The sequence below is a fragment of the Pleurodeles waltl genome, chromosome 8 (genome assembly GCF_031143425.1).
Source record: "Pleurodeles waltl isolate 20211129_DDA chromosome 8, aPleWal1.hap1.20221129, whole genome shotgun sequence".
Classification (NCBI taxonomy): domain Eukaryota; kingdom Metazoa; phylum Chordata; class Amphibia; order Caudata; family Salamandridae; genus Pleurodeles; species Pleurodeles waltl.
The window spans coordinates 828,094,454-828,112,275 of NC_090447.1; the positions used below are offsets into that span (position 1 = coordinate 828,094,454).

At 44.1% G+C, this 17,822-nt stretch overlaps 1 protein-coding gene across 1 annotated transcript in view; it reads right to left on the bottom strand.

The window, feature by feature from the left end:
- LOC138249169 (acetylserotonin O-methyltransferase-like) overlaps nucleotides 1–17,822 on the bottom strand; it is a 640,042-nt gene that overhangs the window by 361,296 nt on the left and 260,924 nt on the right. The gene's annotated exons all lie outside the window — the stretch shown is intronic.

Below are 17,822 nucleotides of genomic sequence, written 5' to 3' on the forward strand. Positions count from 1 at the left end.
CCGTCTGGATATTTTGGTCCCTGATATTTTTGAAACCATATTCCGTCCTCACAATATTTTTAATTTTGATATTCTATCAGACAAGCAAAAAGCACAAGTCATGCAGCACGTGGCCTTTTTGAGTGAAATCTCCAACCCCAAAATAATCATGTAGCATAGCAAGTTCATTTAAGAGGTATTATGCAATATTCTTACACACCCATACACACCTACACACACTCTCCTGCCACCCACACACACAGAGATATAGATAGATAGATAGATAGATAGATAGATACTATAATTTGAATACCAGTGGCTGGGGGGCTGGAAACTACATGCCGCAGCCACATTTCGGCAGGAATCAGACGTCAATGCCTTGCCCTGCACCAGGAAGCGCTTTATAAGCCCTGACAGGTCCCGCAGTGCAGGGAATACAATTTGCATACCTATGGCTAAGGGGCTGGAAACTACATGCCCCAGCCACATTGCTTCAAGAAGCAGCTGCCAATGCCTTGTCCTGCACCAGGAGGTATTTTTTAAGCCCTGATTAGGTCCCACATCCTGGGACACACGTGGGTTGCACCCAGAAAGACCAGGCCAAAACAGGACTGTCTTAGCCCGACAGAGGCCCGACAGAGGCCGGGCCCATCCTCTTGGCACTTGCTTTTCGTTTGGGCCCTACAGATCTTTGAGGTCTACATATCTGCTTCCAACTGCCACCACTGCTACAAATATCGTAATCTGGTGATTTGTTTTTGTTAATATATCAACATGGGCAAAAGAAAGGCTAATACAGGTGCCAACCAGGGATTACAAATACTCCCATGCACGACTATTGATAGTTTTTTGGTACGGGTAGTGAATCTTGTTTCAAATGAAATTAAGTTGGCAGAGTGGTGCTTGTCACTTGTATCTGAGGATCCTGATATCCAGTCTCTTTCTGAAGAGGTGCTAGCTCAGCTGAGTATATTGGTGTCTCTCATCAATTAACAAGCCAGCTAAGTTTACCTATAAAGCATTGCTCCCCTTCGATTCGGCCTGCCAGTAGCTCAGCTGAAGAGAGAGCTGCCTCTTGTTTTTGACAAGACCGTCAATGTCTGTTCACCTGATATCGGGCCAGCTGCCAAAAGGAGGAAAAGGGTCCAAGGAGCTAAGCCATCTAAATCTATGTCAAAGTTAAGGACATGAAATTCTGATGATCCAAGATTTCAGTGCTTCGCAAGCTCTGATGTTTGGGATACCCTGAGCGTGTGCCTTAGTGACCTTCTGAATTCAAAGCTTTGCCCGTTTAATAGCTTGCTTGACACTATTTAGTCCAAATTAAGTACTTTGGCCAAGGCATTTGAAAATGATGTAGCTAATTTTCAGGACTTAGTCCGTCTTCAGGATTTGCCGCCCCATACCTATTTTTATGCTATTTCCACCCAGCTCACAGTGACTACCCAACTGATGGGTGGTGTGGATGAAAGAAGTGGAGCCAATAGTGCACTGCTTACCCGGCCAGTAGCCCTTCCTTATTCGATGAGTGGAGTGGATGAAAGGGGTGGAGTTAATAGTACAGCCCTCACCCGGCCAGTAGCGCTTACTCAATCAATGAACAGAGTGGTTGAAAGGAGTGGAGTTAATAGTGTAAGTAAGTCCATGTTTATGGGAAACTGTCGGCATGCTGACTGTGTACATCGGCAGCCAGCAGGCCAGCAGTCAAGTGTGCCTCCGTAACCAGTCATTTACCTGTTCCCAGACTCCTGCCCTTATGTTGCCATCTTGGCTAATGTTCCCAGTCTTCATGTGAATGCAGCAGGATCGACAGCTCCACTTAAAAACAAAGTAACTTTCTGGTTGAACACTAATGTGAGCAATAAGTGAAACTGTTTTCACAAGATTTTGTTTATTCGGTGGGTGGGGAGTATTGGTCCTCTAAAGAGGCAGTTTTCTGGTAATTTTGTAATTATTAGTGTACAAAAAACCTCTTGTTGCTAGGGAGAATTTGGATTAGTCTAGAGCAGGTATGGTGAAATCCAGCCCGATCAAGACCCCACCACTTGTTTTTTTTTGTGTTTTTTTTTTTTTTACAAAGACTTAGAGGCCCCATAAGTAACTGTTAATGAGCCCCAAGTCTTTAAACAAACATTTACAAGATCATCCTGGAATAATCAACTCCACCTCCAAAACAGATTTTCTTCCCTTTCAGGTTTGTAGGAGATTGATTGACAAAAGAGGTTGATGTGTGGCTCAAGTCCTATTATATTTGCCACTAGAACTGATCTTATCTCAAATGATAACTCTCTGGGCCTAGTAAATCCCCCCTCCTCGCTAACAATTTATGAGTCTGTGTCCATTGAGTCTGAGATTAACCCTCTGGTGGTGTCTCATGCTTGATTCAATTGAGGCTTGAGTGGGGGTCATATGGGTACGTTTGGCACTTGTCTAAAGTTCCTTAGCTGAAACATTGCCTGTCTTGCATAAAAAATTCAAATTGAGGGATGACAGGTGTTCATATATAAGTTTGTCACTGTGTTTATGCAAGAAACATGGGAGTAACGGAAGTCGCTTCTGACGGGTTTATGTGCTTTAGCCTCCCGGCTATTTCTTCTGTTATGGGGGGGGGGGTGCTAAAGTGTGGTTGATTGCCTGGTTTAAGGTTACCTTGGGTGCAAAATTGTTCCTATTGTAACTGAAATGGATGGGGTACATGCTCTAGTTCTTCACTGGGGCAATAGCTGTACGATTTTTGTGCTGAACTTCTATAGCAATGATTTTGCAAACCGGGACAACCCACATTTTTGGGGTTTACATTCCCTAATTGAATCTTTAGCAGAGAAGGAGTTACTTGCTGGGAGGTCATTCAATCTGCTCCTATTAGGTGATTTTAATGCTAAGTTGGGTGAGTGTTTACCGCAATTGGCATCTCCTTTTGACCCTGCCAATCAATTCATTGATTTTACTCGTATGGATGCCAGCGGGTGTCATTTATACTCTCTTGTGTGGTGCCCACTTCTAGTTTTTCAGTAATTCCCACATTGACTGGAAAGGTGTTGGGACATCAATTGATTATGTTTTTGCCTCTCGAAACTTGCACCTTTTGATTATGGGAGTGAGGTTATTCCCTCGATTTTTAACGATCACAATCCTATAACATTTGAAGTTATAGTGCCCTTAAAGCATCGGCAAAATAAGTAGGATCTAGTCAGGTAATAAATACTAAGGATGATAAGCGCAGTCTAGTCTGGCGCTCTGCTAATATGACTTTTATTATAGAGTATGTCTATAATAATTATACTAAGTTAGTAGCATCCTGCCTTTTGGAATAAGGGGACCCTAACATCCCTGAATGTAATTTTGTCAAACGTTTGTCATATGAAGGCTATGATGTGTAAACCTGCTGGGAAACCCCATCTGAACGGCAAATCATGGTTTAATATAGAGTGCAGGCAAGCTAGAAATAGCTTAAACCCCCAGGAATCAATATTCAGTTGCTACCTGTAGGTAGAAATATGCCTTGTCTGCGAAAAAAAGAAAGTCAGAGTTAAAAGATGAGCAGTGGGTTTCATTATAACTGTGTCAAAATAAAGATCCAACGGCGTTCTGGAAGATGGTCTGTTCTGATCTAACGCATGGTCAATTGGTGGATAAAGTCACAGTCCATTTTAGCCCAACTGCTTAGGTCAAGTATTTTTGTGGTATTTACGGCTCATGTAATGAGAGACAAGAAGAGGTGCTGGTTAACTTATCTCTGCATGAGAGTTTCTGCTTTTTTGAAGAGGATATTTCCAATAGCTCCTCTACAAAGGGCCTTAGCCTGTATGGTATGCCACTTGACTTATTTAAAGAGGACCCCGGGTTCTAGTCCTCAGTACTTACAAGTGTTTTCAACTCTGTCTGGCAGGTGGGGCCACCAGATTCTTGGCACGTCTCAATAATTGTCCTTGTTTTGGAAAAGGATAATGCCCAAGTGTTATTGGCACATCTCTCTCCTTGACTCTACCATTAAAATACTAGGTAGAATCATTTTGGAGCACGTGATGTCCTGGGTTTATGACAACCTAATTTTAGCCCAGGTGCAATATGGTTCCGGGAGGGCTTAGGCAAAATTGAACAGTGCCTTAACCCCTTCGCTGCCAGGCCTTTCCCCCCTCCTGTGCCAGGCCTTTTTTTGCCTATTTGGGGCAGTTCGCGCTTAGGCCCTCATAACTTTTTGTCCACATAAGATAACCAAGCCAAATTTGCGTCCTTTTTTCCCAACATCCTATGGATTCTAGAGGTACCCAGACTTTGTGCGTTCCCCTGAAGGAGGCCAAGAAATTGGCCAAAATACAGGGAAAATTCAGTTTTTTTAAAAAAAAATTGAAAAAGTGGCTGCAGAAGAAGGCTTGTGGTTTTTCCCCTGAAAATGGCATCAACAAAAGGTTTGCGGAGCCAAACTCAGCAGCTTCCCAGCTTTCAGGAACAGGCAGACTTGAATCAGAAAACTCAATTTTTCCACACAATTTTGGCATTTTACTGAGACATACCCCATTTTTGCAATTTTTTGTGCTTTCAGACTCCTTCCAGTCAGTGACGGAAATGGGCATGAAACCAATGCTGGATCCCAGAAATCTAAATATTTCTGAAAAGTAGACAAAATTCTGAATTCAGCAAGGGGTCATTTGTGTAGATCCTACAAGGGTTTCCTACAGAAAATAACAACTGAAAAAGAAAAATATTGAAATTGAGGTGAAAAAAACATAAATGTTTCTCTACGTTTTACTCTGTAACTTTTCCCTGCAATGTCAGATTATTAAAAGCAATATACCGTTACGTCTGCTGGACTCCTCTGGTTGCGGGGATATATAGGGCTTGTAGGTTCATCAAGAACCCAAGGAACCCAGGGCCAATAAATGAGCTGCACCCTGCAGGGCGTTTTCATTCTATACCGGGTATACAGCAATTCATTTGCTGAAATATAAAGAGTAAAAAATTGCTATCAAGAAAACCTTTGTATTTCCAAAAAGGGCACAAGATGAGGTGTTGAGGAGCAGTGGTTATTTGCACATCTCTGAATTCCGGGGTGACCATACTAGCATGTGAATTACGGGGCATTTCTCAAATAGATGTCTTTTTTACACACTCTCCTATATTTGGAAGGAAAAAATGTAGAGAAAGACAAGGGGCAATAACACTTGTTTTGCTAATCTATGTTCCCCCAAGTCTCCCGATAAAAATGATACCTCACTTGTGTGGGTAGGCCTAGCGCCCGCGACAGGAAACACCCCAAAGCGCAACGTGGACACATCCAATTTTTTGAAAGAAAACAGAGGTGTTTTTTGCGAAGTGCCTACCTGTAGATTTTGGCCTCTAGCTCAGTCGGCACCTAGGGAAACCTACCAAACCTGTGCATTTCTGAAAACTAGAGACCTAGGGGAATCCAAGGAGGGGTGACTTGTGGGGCTCCGACCAGGTTCTGTTACCCAGAATCCTTTGCAAACCTCAAAATTTGGCTAAAAAAACAAATGTTCCTCACATTTCTGTGGCAGAAAGTTCTGGAATCTGAGAGGAGCCACAAATTTCCTTCCACCCAGCGTTCCCCCAAATCTCCCGATAAAAATGATACCTCACTTGTGTGGGTAGACCTAGCGCCCGCGACAGGAAACGCCCCAAAGCGCAACGTGGACACATCCAAATTTTTGGAAGAAAACAGAGGTGTTTTTTTTTGCGAAGTGCCTACCTGTAGATTTTGGCCACTAGCTCAGCCGGCACCTAGGGAAAACTACCAAACCTGTGCATTTCTGAAAACTAGAGCCCTAGGGGAATCCAAGGAGGGGTGACTTGCGGGGCTCGGACCAGTTTCTGTTACCCAGAATCCTTTGCAAACCTCAAAATTTGGCTAAAAAAACACATGTTCCTCACATTTCTGTGGCAGAAAGTTCAGGAATCTGAGAGGAGCCACAAATTTCCTTCCACCCAGCGTTCCCCCAAGTCTCCCGATAAAAATGATACCTCACTTGTGTGGGTAGGCCTAGCGCCTGCGACAGGAAACGCCCCAAAGCGCAACGTGGACACTTCAAAATTTTTGGAAGAAAACAGAGGTGTTTTTTGCGAAGTGCCTACCTGTAGATTTTGGCCTCTAGCTCAGCCGGCACCCAAGGAAACCTACCAAACCTGTGCATTTCTGAAAACTAGAGACCTAGGGGAATCCAAGGAGGGGTGACTTGCGGGGCTCGGACCAGGTTCTGTTACCCAGAATCCTTTGCAAACCTCAAAATTTGGCTAAAAAAACACATGTTCCTCATATTTCTGTGGCAGAAAGTTCGGGAATCTGAGAGGAGCCACAAATTTCCTTCCACCCAGCGTTCCCCCAAATCTCCCGATAAAAATTATACCTCACTTGTGTGGGTAGGCCTAGCGCCCGCGACAGGAAACGCCCCAAAGCGCAACGTGGACACATCCAAATTTTTGGAAGAAAACAGAGGTGTTTTTTGCGAAGTGCCTACCTGTAGATTTTGGCCTCTAGCTCAGCCGGCACCTAGGGAAACCTACCAAACCTGTGCATTTCTGAAAACTAGAGACCTAGGGGAATCCAAGGAGGGGTGACTTGCGGGGCTCCGACCAGTTTCTGTTACCCAGAATCCATTGCAAACCTCAAAATTTGGCTAAAAAAACAAATGTTCCTGACATTTCTGTGGCAGAAAGTTCTGGAATCTGAGAGGAGCCACAAATTTCCTTCCACCCAGCGTTCCCCCAAATCTCCCGATAAAAATGATACCTCACTTGTGTGGCTAGACCTAGCGCCCGGGACCGGAAACGCCCCAAAGCGCAACGTGGACACATCCAAATTTTTGGAAGAAAACAGAGGTGTTTTTTGCGAAGTGCCTACCTGTAGATTTTGGCCACTAGCTCAGCCGGCACCTAGGGAAAACTACCAAACCTGTGCATTTCTGAAAAATAGAGCCTTAGGGGAATCCAAGGAGGGGTGACTTGCGGGGCTCGGACCAGTTTCTGTTACCCAGAATCCTTTGCAAACCTCAAAATTTGGCTAAAAAAACACATGTTCCTCACATTTCTGTGGCAGAAAGTTCAGGAATCTGAGAGGAGCCACAAATTTCCTTCCACCCCCCTAGTTCCCCCAAGTCTCCCGATAAAAATGATACCTCACTTGTGTGGGTAGGCCTAGCGCCTGCGACAGGAAACGCCCCAAAGCGCAACGTGGACACATCAAAATTTTTGGAAGAAAACAGAGGTGTTTTTTGCGAAGTGCCTACCTGTAGATTTTGGCCTCTAGCTCAGCCGGCAGCCAAGGAAACCTACCAAACCTGTGCATTTCTGAAAACTAGAGACCTAGGGGAATCCAAGGAGGGGTGACTTGCGGGGCTCGGACCAGGTTCTGTTACCCAGAATCCTTTGCAAACCTCAAAATTTGGCTAAAAAAACACTTGTTCCTCATATTTCTGTGGCAGAAAGTTCGGGAATCTGAGAGGAGCCACAAATTTCCTTTCACCCAGCGTTCCCCCAAATCTCCCGATAAAAATGATACCTCACTTGTGTGGGTAGGCCTAGCGCCCGCGACAGGAAACGCCCCAAAGCGCAACATGGACACATCCACATTTTTGGAAGAAAACAGAGGTGTTTTTTGCGAAGTGCCTACCTGTAGATTTTGGCCTCTAGCTCAGCCGGCACCTAGGGAAACCTACCACACCTGTGCATTTCTGAAAACTAGAGACCTAGGGGAATCCAAGGAGGGGTGACTTGCGGGGCTCGGACCAGGTTCTGTTACCCAGAATCCTTTGCAAACCTCAAAATTTGGCTAAAAAAACACATGTTCCTCACATTTCTGTGGCAGAAAGTTCTGGAATCTGAGAGGAGCCACAAATTTCCTTCCACCCAGCGGTCCCCCAAGTCTCCCGATAAAAATGATACCTCACTTGTGTGGGTAGGCCTAGCACCCGCGACAGGAAACGCCCCAAAGCGCAACGTGGACACATCCAAATTTTTGGAAGAAAACAGAGGTATTTTTTGCGAAGTGCCTACCTGTAGATTTTGGCCTCTAGCTCAGCCGGCACCTAGGGAAACCTACCAAACCTGTGCATTTCTGAAAACTAGAGACCTAGGGGAATCCAAGGAGGGGTGACTTGCGCGGCTCGGACCAGGTTCTGTTACCCAGAATCCTTTGCAAACCTCAAAATTTGGCTAAAAAAACACATGTTCCTCACATTTCTGTGGCAGAAAGTTCTGGAATCTGAGAGGAGCCACAAATTTCCTTCCACCCAGCGGTCCCCCAAGTCTCCCGATAAAAATGATACCTCACTTGTGTGGGTAGGCCTAGCGCCCGCAACAGGAAACACACCAAAGCGCAACGTGGACACATCCAAATTTTTGGAAGAAAACAGAGGTGTTTTTTGCGAAGTGCCTACCTGTAGATTTTGGCCTCTAGCTCAGCCGGCACCTAGGGAAACCTACCAAACCTGTGCATTTCTGAAAACTAAAGACCTAGGGGAATCCAAGATGGGGTGACTTGCGGGGCTCGGACCAGGCTCTGTTACCCAGAATCATTTGCAAACCTCAAAATTTGGCTAAAAAAACACATGTTCCTCACATTTCTGTGGCAGAAAGTTCTGGAATCTGAGAGGAGCCACAAATTTCCTTCCACCCAGCGTTCCCCCAAGTCTCCCGATAAAAATGATACCTCACTTGTGTGGGTAGGCCTAGCGCCCGCGACAGGAAACACCCCAAAGCGCAACGTGGACACATCCAAATTTTTGGAAGAAAACAGAGGTGTTTTTTGCGAAGTGCCTACCTGTAGATTTTGGCCTCTAGCTCAGCCGGCACCTAGGGAAACCTACCAAACCTGTGCATTTCTGAAAACTAAAGACCTAGGGGAATCCAAGATGGGGTGACTTGCGGGGCTCGGACCAGGTTCTGTTACCCAGAATCCTTTGCAAACCTCAAAATTTGGCTAAAAAAACACATGTTCCTCACATTTCTGTGACAGAAAGTTCTGGAATCTGAGAGGAGCCACAAATTTCCTTCCACCCAGCGTTCCCCGAAGTCTCCCGATAAAAAGGATACCTCACTTGTGTGGGTAGGCCTAGCGCCCGTGACAGGAAACACCCCAAAGCGCAACGTGGACACATCCAAATTTTTGGAAGAAAACAGAGGTGTTTTTTGCGAAGTGCCTACCTGTAGATTTTGCCCTCTAGCTCAGCCGGCACCTAGGGAAACCTACCAAACCTGTGCATTTCTGAAAACTAGAGACCTAGGGGAATCCAAGGAGGGGTGACTTGCGGGGCTCGGACCAGGTTCTGTTACCCAGAATCCTTTGCAAACCTCAAAATTTGGCTAAAAAAACACATGTTCCTCACATTTCTGTGGCAGAAAGTTCTGGCATCTGAGAGGAGCCACAAACTTCCTTCCACCGAGCGTTCCCCCAAGTCTCCCGATAAAAATGATACCTCACTTGTGTGGGTAGGCCTAGCGCCCGCGACAGGAAACGCCCCAAAGCGCAACGTGGACACATCCAAAGTTTTTAAAGAAAACAGTGCCTACCTGTGGATTTTGCCCTGTAGCTCAGCCGGCACCTAGGGAAACCTACCAACCCTGTGCATTTTTAAAAACTAGAGACCTAGGGGAATCCAAGATGGGGTAACTTGTGGGGCTCGGACCAGGTTCTGTTACCCAGAATCCTTTGCAAACCTCAACATTTGGCTAAAAAAACACATGTTCCTCACATTTCTGTGGCAGAAAGTTCTGGAATATGAGAGGAGCCACAAATTTCCTTCCACCCAGCGTTCCCCCAAGTCTCCCGATAAAAATTATACCTCACTTGTGTGGGTAGGCCTAGCGCCCACGAAAGGAAATGGCCCAAAACACAACATGGACCCAACATATTTTTTCACAGAAAACAGAGGTGTTTTTTGCAAAGTGCCTACCTGTGGAGTTTGGCCTCTACCTCAGCCGGCCCCGGGAGGGGGGGGGGCAGAAATGCCCTAAAATAAATTTTTGCCCTGGCGCCTAGAGGTTTCTGCCCCCCCCTGGGGGCAGTTCGGCCTAAGAATAGGCCGATCTGCCCCCAGGGGGGGCAGAAAAGGCCTTCCCTAAAATATTCTCCCCCTGGGAGCGACCCTTGCCCAAGGGGTCGCTCCCTTTTGTCAGTAACAGTAAAAAAAAAAAAAATCCCTGGTGTGTAGTGGGGTTTCAAAAGCCGGATTGCAAGCAATCCGGCTTTTGAAACCCTCGGAGAGACTTCAAAGGGAAGGAAATACATTTCCTTCCCTTTGAAGCCCCTCCGGGCCTCCCCCACGTGATTGAAAGAGAAATGCTTAGCATTTCTCTTTCAATCGCGCTGGAAGCAGAGGCCCCTGTGACTAATCAGCGCGCGCTCGCGCGCTGACGTCACAGGGGGGGGTGGGGGGGCCGGGGGTGGAAGGGGAAGGTCTTCCCCTTCCATCCCCGGTTTAGTGCACGGGGGGCGCGCTAGCACTCCCCCAAGTTCCCCTGTGCCATGGACGAGATGATCTCGTCCAAGGCACAGGGGAACTGTAGCCTTGGACGAGATCATCTCGTCCAAGGCACAGAACCGGTTAATTTACACCTACTTATAGCAAAATACAAATAAGCGAAGGGCACTGCTATTCATCATGCATTTGTTGACTTATCCAGTGTATTCAATTGTGTCTATAGATCTAAGTTTTGGGACAGTCTTTTGAACATGGACTTGGATATGGGCTTAGCTTCTTTTTTAAGACTACTCCTTTATGATCTCAGGGCGTCTGTTAAATATGGGACCAGTGGAGTGTGTACTTCTCCTCTTAAAATCAATTGTGGTGTCTGTCAAGGCTGCGTCCTTTCTCCTATTTTATTCTTACTTTATATTAATGACCTAGAAAAAACGTTGCTGACGGTTGGAGCAGACATGCCATGTATTGATAAAAGAGCTATGCCCGCCATTCTCTATGCAGATGATGTGGTTTTGTTGGCCAGAAAGGCAAACAGGCTAAAGTGATTGATTACTAGTATTGTAGATTTTATTAAGGGGTTGGAATTAGAGACCAATTTTACTAAGACATTAACAATGGTTTGTGGCCCATAAAACACAAAATCCCGTACTTTGAATATAGGGGTACATAAGCTAGGCAGGGTGAGCTCGTTTCAATACCTTGGATGGAGTTTGATGATACCTGTAAGTGGTCTAGCTTTATGCCGGCGGTTGGAGACACATTTTCACTTGCCGCTAGAATGGGGAAGAAACCCATTGCACCCATTACTGTAATATATAAAAGAAAATGCCTACCAGTTGTCTCCTATGGTATGGGGGCATGGGGCTATAGAGAAGTTGGCATTATCCTGGGGGGAGGCAACAGGTTTTGTTGTCGGTTGTTGGGGGTCCCTCCCTCAACACTGCATTACTCCTCCCACCTGGAATTAAGATTAGAATATGTCCATGATACCATAGATGCCACCCCTCTGTCACTTTGGTATTTAATTTGGTCCAACACTGAAGCAGAGCTTAACCATGCCATTATTAGGAATTGTCTTTCTTGTGCGCGTGGGATAAGTATCCCATGGTTAAAATAAATCAGGGATAGTACCTCAGCCCTGGGTTGCGCTTTCGTTTAATCAGTCAGAAACCACCACTAAAAAGGATAAAGCCTGAGTTCAGGACTGTTTTATTGAACAGAGGCAGGCGGCAAGGGAGGTAGTATAGCTAACAAAGCCTACCATTAGAGAATTTTGCTCAGAACAAATGGTTCTTCTGGTAGTGCCATATTTATTGTATGTGCAGAATGGCATATTTATTGTATGTGCAGAATGTTTACAAAAGATTGCTACTGACCTGTTTTAGATTGGGCTCCAACCGGTGGATGTTGTGTTTTCCACTGGGGCAAATTTCTTCAACTGATGTATGTCTTTCCCCATGCGATGAGTATTCATCCCAAACTTTGTTTCATTTTGAATTTTTTTGAAAATACTATTGTTTCTACACAAGACATTTCCTGCTATCTTTATTGTGCAAACTCAAGATAACCACGCGCAGTGCTGCTTTGCATTTTTTCAGCAATTCCAAGACCCAGAAACCTATTCTGCCATCAGTTGTTTTCTGAAAAGTGTTCTGACTGTGAGGAGGGCCTAGTTGTTTTAACTTGTTTTGTTTAACTTGTTTTAATTACTAGTGTTGTTTTTAATGCTATTTGTATTACATGTGACTGTGCACCTATTTTGTGCTATGATTTTTAATTGCCCTTTTAAACTCAGATTATGTATTGACATAATATCATGCTGTTTTTTATATGCATTGTCCTTTAATATCTATTTTATAATGATCAAACAGAGATTCATAAGTAAATAAGTAAGTAAGGTAGATAGATAGATAGATAGATAGATAGATAGATAGATAGATAGATAGATAGATAGATAGATAGATTTAGAAATAGATTTAAACACTGGTAATAGCTCATGGTTATGAAAAAGTTACCATTGAAAAGCCAGCTCTTGTTTTCTTAATAACCATGGTGCCATTAGTCGAATCTGCACAAAATTAAAACCATCACCCAATCGGATACAGCATGGCAAGTCACTTGTCTTATTTTTCTGTGATATTACAAAACTTTCTGTTAAACTGCAGAAACACGGTGAACTGCTTTGAAGTTGGCATACAAGTAGAATTTTACTCTAGGAAGCTCCTAGGTTTGGTGTATTCTGATCAGTGGTTAGCCAGAAATTAGCATTACATAAGTATGTTGAGAGGGCTTGATGTATTTAAAAGGGTTGAGATATATGGACCATTGGCATGCAAACTATCCTCAAACCCAATTTTTGAGGAAATTTCATGGATCAAATTTAAAACAAAAGCAATCCTCATTGAGTCAGTGATATTTTTTCATACTCCGTGGACTTAAAACTGAGACCACAGACAGCAATGATTTGATTGCCTGGCTGGAAGAGATCATTTTCTATTGCAGTCTGTGAAAAATTGGGTTGTTGGTTGACTGGGGTGTGAGCCCTGATCAAGCAACACCCATAATCCCTTGCAAGGTGAACAACAAAAAGTCACTAAATTAACCTGTGCTTAACCCTGGGTAGCTTGGCACAAAAAGCAGCCAGGCTTAACTTAAGGGCAGTGTGTATTTATGCAGCACACAAACAGTAGTAAAGTGAAAACACAGAAGAAGAAAAATACCTAACCAATTTAGGAAAATAGAGTAAATTGTAGAATTAGAATTATGAATTTTTAAAGCTTAAGGTTTAAAATAGTGCCGAAAAGATCAAAGCACCAACTGTGGCCACCTGGTCGCACAAGACCAGGTCAAAGTTGAAAGTTAAGTCTGACCACAATGGAGCACCATTTAGATATAAGAAGAGGATTTGGCTTGGTCAGCTCTTACCTTCAGTATTTGAAAAAGTTTGAAGTTCAGGTGGGCAAAGTTGCAGGAGTGCCTGAGAAGAGAATGTCACCATCTGACGGCCATGGAGCAAAATTGCAGTATAGATTTTTACCGTAAGACTTAGTTGCTGAAATAGAACTTGAAAAATCTCCAGCAAGATGAAGCAGAAGGCTTTAGCCTCAAGACAGTTCCATGAGGTCAGATACCCCTTTGGCGAAAGACTGCTGAACTGGTTTTTCCGCTGGGGAGAAGAAGGTAGCAGCAGAAGCCATGAAGTCAATCTAACAGGCAATGTCCCTCGGACGGATAGGCAAGCAGGTTGGTCCCAGTTTCCTCCTGGTTCTCGGAGCAGTTTTTGGTCAAATTTTGTCCAAGTTCTCGATTTTAGAAAATGGTCATCTGGCCCCATTAGCACTGCAACTAAGAGACCAGGAGTGGACGGAGACCTCTTGAGTGTTCGGGATTCACTTAGGTTGGGTCCAGATGTGGGTTCAATGTGGTGGGAGTCTGTTAGCTCCCTGTGACTGTAAAGAGGAGGCCAGTAAACTAGCCCTTGTAAACACTTCTCGATGTCCCGGGCGCAAGTGTAGATGTGAGACAAAGGTCACAGCAGTTCCTAGTAGCAGGCAGTTCTCTGAGTGTCCTTCCGCAGGTCCATTAGTGAACTAAAGTGTGGGTCTGAAGGTCTTATACTCTGGTGTTGTTCTCATGGAAGGTAGGGGATGTTTCTGGAGAGGTTCCTTGAAGTTCTTCTAATTTTCTGACTCCCTTGCCCTGGCCCTAAGCTGTCTGCAGTGACAATACAGGGTTGTTAGGCCTAATGTAAGGAGAAAGGGCACAGCCTATTGGGGGGCAAGTAGTGCTATGCTCAGCTGTGCCCCCCCCATCTTTACAGTTGATGGCACATTGAGGCCACTATTATGTGACTGGAAGGAATTCACAAACTCTGTCAGCTACCCACTGTTATGTGACCCAAAGCAGCATTCGGCACAAAGGACTAAGGGTAGGAAAATGACAACATTTCAAAAGTAGCATTTTCAAAATTGTAATGAAAAATCTGATTTTGCCATTAAAGATTGTTGTTCATTACAATTCCATAGGCATACTAAACATGACATATCTACCTCCTCTCAATTAGGAATCACAGCTTATTAAATGTAATAATGAATATCCAATATTATCCTAAGGGATGGGTAGGCCTCACAGTAGTGAAAAACAAATTTGGGAGCTTTTTACTTCCAGGACATGTAAAACTTAAAATTATATTTTAACATTTAATTACACAGCAAACTGCCCTATGGGCTACCTAGAACCTACCTTAAAGGTGACATATGTAGTAAAATGTGAGTTTAAAGCTTGGCAAAGGGGTTTGAATGCCAAGTTGACCTTGTAGTGTGACACTGCATTTAGGAAGCAATGGCAGGCCTGGGACACGTTTTAGAGGGCTCCTTCGGTGGGTGGTGCTTTAAGTGCTGCTGTCCGGCACGTAGAATTTAATTTACAGGACCTGGTATATAGTATACCACTCTAAAAGGGACTTACAAGTACATTAAATATTCAATTGGGTATAAACCAATTTGACTGTGTTTTCGGGAGAGAGCATAAGCACTTTAGCAGTAGTTAGCAGTGGTAAAGTGCACAGAGTCCTAAGGCAAACAAAATCGAATTCTGCTAAAAGAAAAGTGTAAAAAGGCAAAAGGTTTGGGGGTGAACCTGTAGAGATGCCCAGGTCCAACACAGCTGCTATTAAATCAACTTGAAAGGCCACATATGGTGGTACAGTGAGCATACCCTGATAACACAGCCTGAACTTGGGGACGCTTAGGGATTCTCCTACCCCAAGTCTGTAAATAAAACAAACATTGTTTTGATGTGAGTTTTACAAACCCTGGCCAGCACTGGCCAGTGATTTACAAAAATGAAATTCACTAAATATAAAAAAAAACACCAAACACAACATAAGTTACAATTTATGCCTCCGGCAATGTTAATCTATTTTTTGCTCTTCTTTTTCTTTCTAGCTGGTTTGCAATGTGGTATCTTGACCAGCCTTTCATGTCTCATTTAATTAGCAGAGACAATATTTGTTTCAAATATATTGCTCTGTATAGAAAACAATGACAGCAGGTAGGAATACCCTAAACCAAATTTGAGGACTTGAACAATGCATGCTGGCGCAAAAGTGTACGGTTCATCTAGCATAGCTACCACATTCAGTGGGTTTTATATTTTGCTTTGTAAATATAACGTCCCTTTCACTGTGTTTTTCAGAGATTTGCCTAGGTTTTCCCCATGGGAATTGTTGAGATGTAAAAGCAGCCCCTGCATGATGATGGGTATGCACCTCTTCCTGAGCACCCTGAATATCTACTTGAATACTTACCCCAGATAATTAATGGGACACAACATAGAGGACAAAATATTTAATGAGAAAATATAGACAGATAATGAAGTCTTTATTTTCTATACCTAACACCACACATATATATCTAAACCATATATATATCTTCGAGGTAGGTAGATGTGGACTTTATAAATAATAAATCTATTCTTCCCTATAGACACTTACCATTTAATATTCCGTCCCTTGATATTCTGTTCTTGCTATTCTTGTATCATGAGATTCTGGGTGTTGTTGTTTACTAGAAAAATACAAAATGCTGCCTAGATATCTGGATCCCTAGTATTGATTTTGGTCATGGGCGAAGACAGATGATGCTTGCGCGCCATGAACTAGACTTTTATTACAGTGATGCAGCTGCTTAAATGGGAGATGTGAGAAATTATCCTCTTTGTAGCATGGTAACCCCAATTTTTGGCCTGTTTGTCAGTGTGTTTTGTGTGTGTCACTGGAATCCTGCTAGTCAGGACCCCAGTGCTTATAGTTTGTGCCCATTTCAGTATGTTTCACTGTTTTTGTCAGTATGCTTGTCTGCGTCACTGGAGTCCTGCCAATCAGAACTCCAGTGCTTATGCTCTCTCTGGTTCCAAATTTGTACTTACATACTGGTAACCCAGTATTCCACTCCAAATTAGCATACCGGACCACCCTTATAAGGGATATTGTACTTATGTTGTAACTTAGTAGCATTAGCAGAAGACATCTTGTATTTAGCAACTATTGTGAACATTTCGCGGAATCCATTTGTATTCATGGCAGCCATTATCTCTGCCACATGCTGCCATGTGCTCGCCATGTGCTCTGTCCTACCTTCCTGTTAACTACTCTTGAAAATCTGTCTAGTGACAAGTTATATTTAGCATCTCCCACTTTTGCACATGCCCAGTAAGATCTGCAGCTGTTAGTAATTAGTAACAGACAGTAATGTGTCAACTAGTCCTTGAAAACTGTTAGCCCCTCCTACCTGTTGACTGTGCATTTCCATCTGACCTTATAAGTATATAAGTCTTGCTTCTATAATTGTACCACCTTCTTTTTAGCCCCTGTGTGGGTATATAAGGACCATGCTCTCTTAGTTCAGTGTGCTACTTCAAACATTACTGAAGGGTGCTGTTTGAACTGTAGTACCACCTCTTGAGGTTTAATAAACTTTGTCTTTTATTTCAGTTTCTGTGCCAACTTCTTCGTATATGGTCTGAGGACTTTGTGCAGAGAAGGGACAACCCCTTGCACTAGTAGGCCTTGCTGAGGCTTACTTCGACACTTAGGTATCCAGGGCATTTGGGTTCCAGGAGATCCTTATGGTCTTCAGCATTTCTTTTGCCACCTTTCAGAAGCTCATCCAAACACTTCTTCAGGACTGCCATTGCAGCCTGAGTGGAATAGTGTAAGCACTATTTCACAGCCATTTTCACTGCACCAGGTCACTTATAAGTCACCTGTATGTCTAACCTTCAGACCCTGAAGGCTAGGTGCACAGTACCTGTGTGTGAGGGCACCTCTGCAGTAGCGGAGGTAACCCCATGTTGTCCAGGCCCATTTTCCCAGGCTGGGACGCCATTATCAATGTGCACTACATGTAGGTCAATACATATATGTAGCTTCCCAATGGTAACTCCGAATATGGCCCTGTAAGATGTCTAACTACTGGGAATTGTACCCCAATACTGATTCTAGTATTGGTGGTCCAATTCCATGCACCCTGGGGGCTCTACAATGTACCCCCAGTGGTGCCATACCAGTCATCTGAGGTTTTCACTGCAGCCCCAGCTGCTGCCACCTCATAGACAGGCTTCTGCCCTCCTAGGGCTTGAGCATCTCAATCCCAGGAAGGTGAAACAATGCACTTCCTTTAGGACAGGGGTGTGACCCCCTCTCCCTTTGGAAATAGGTGTTACAGGCATGGGAGGAGTGTCCTCCCAGAGCCTCTGGAAATGCTTTAAAGGGCACATATGGTGCCCTCCTTGCATAATCCAGTCTACACCAGTTCAGGGACCCCCAGTTCCTGCTCTGGCATGAAAGTCGACAAAGGAAAGGGGAGTGGCCACTCCCCTGTCCATCACCACCCCAGGGGTGGTGCCCAG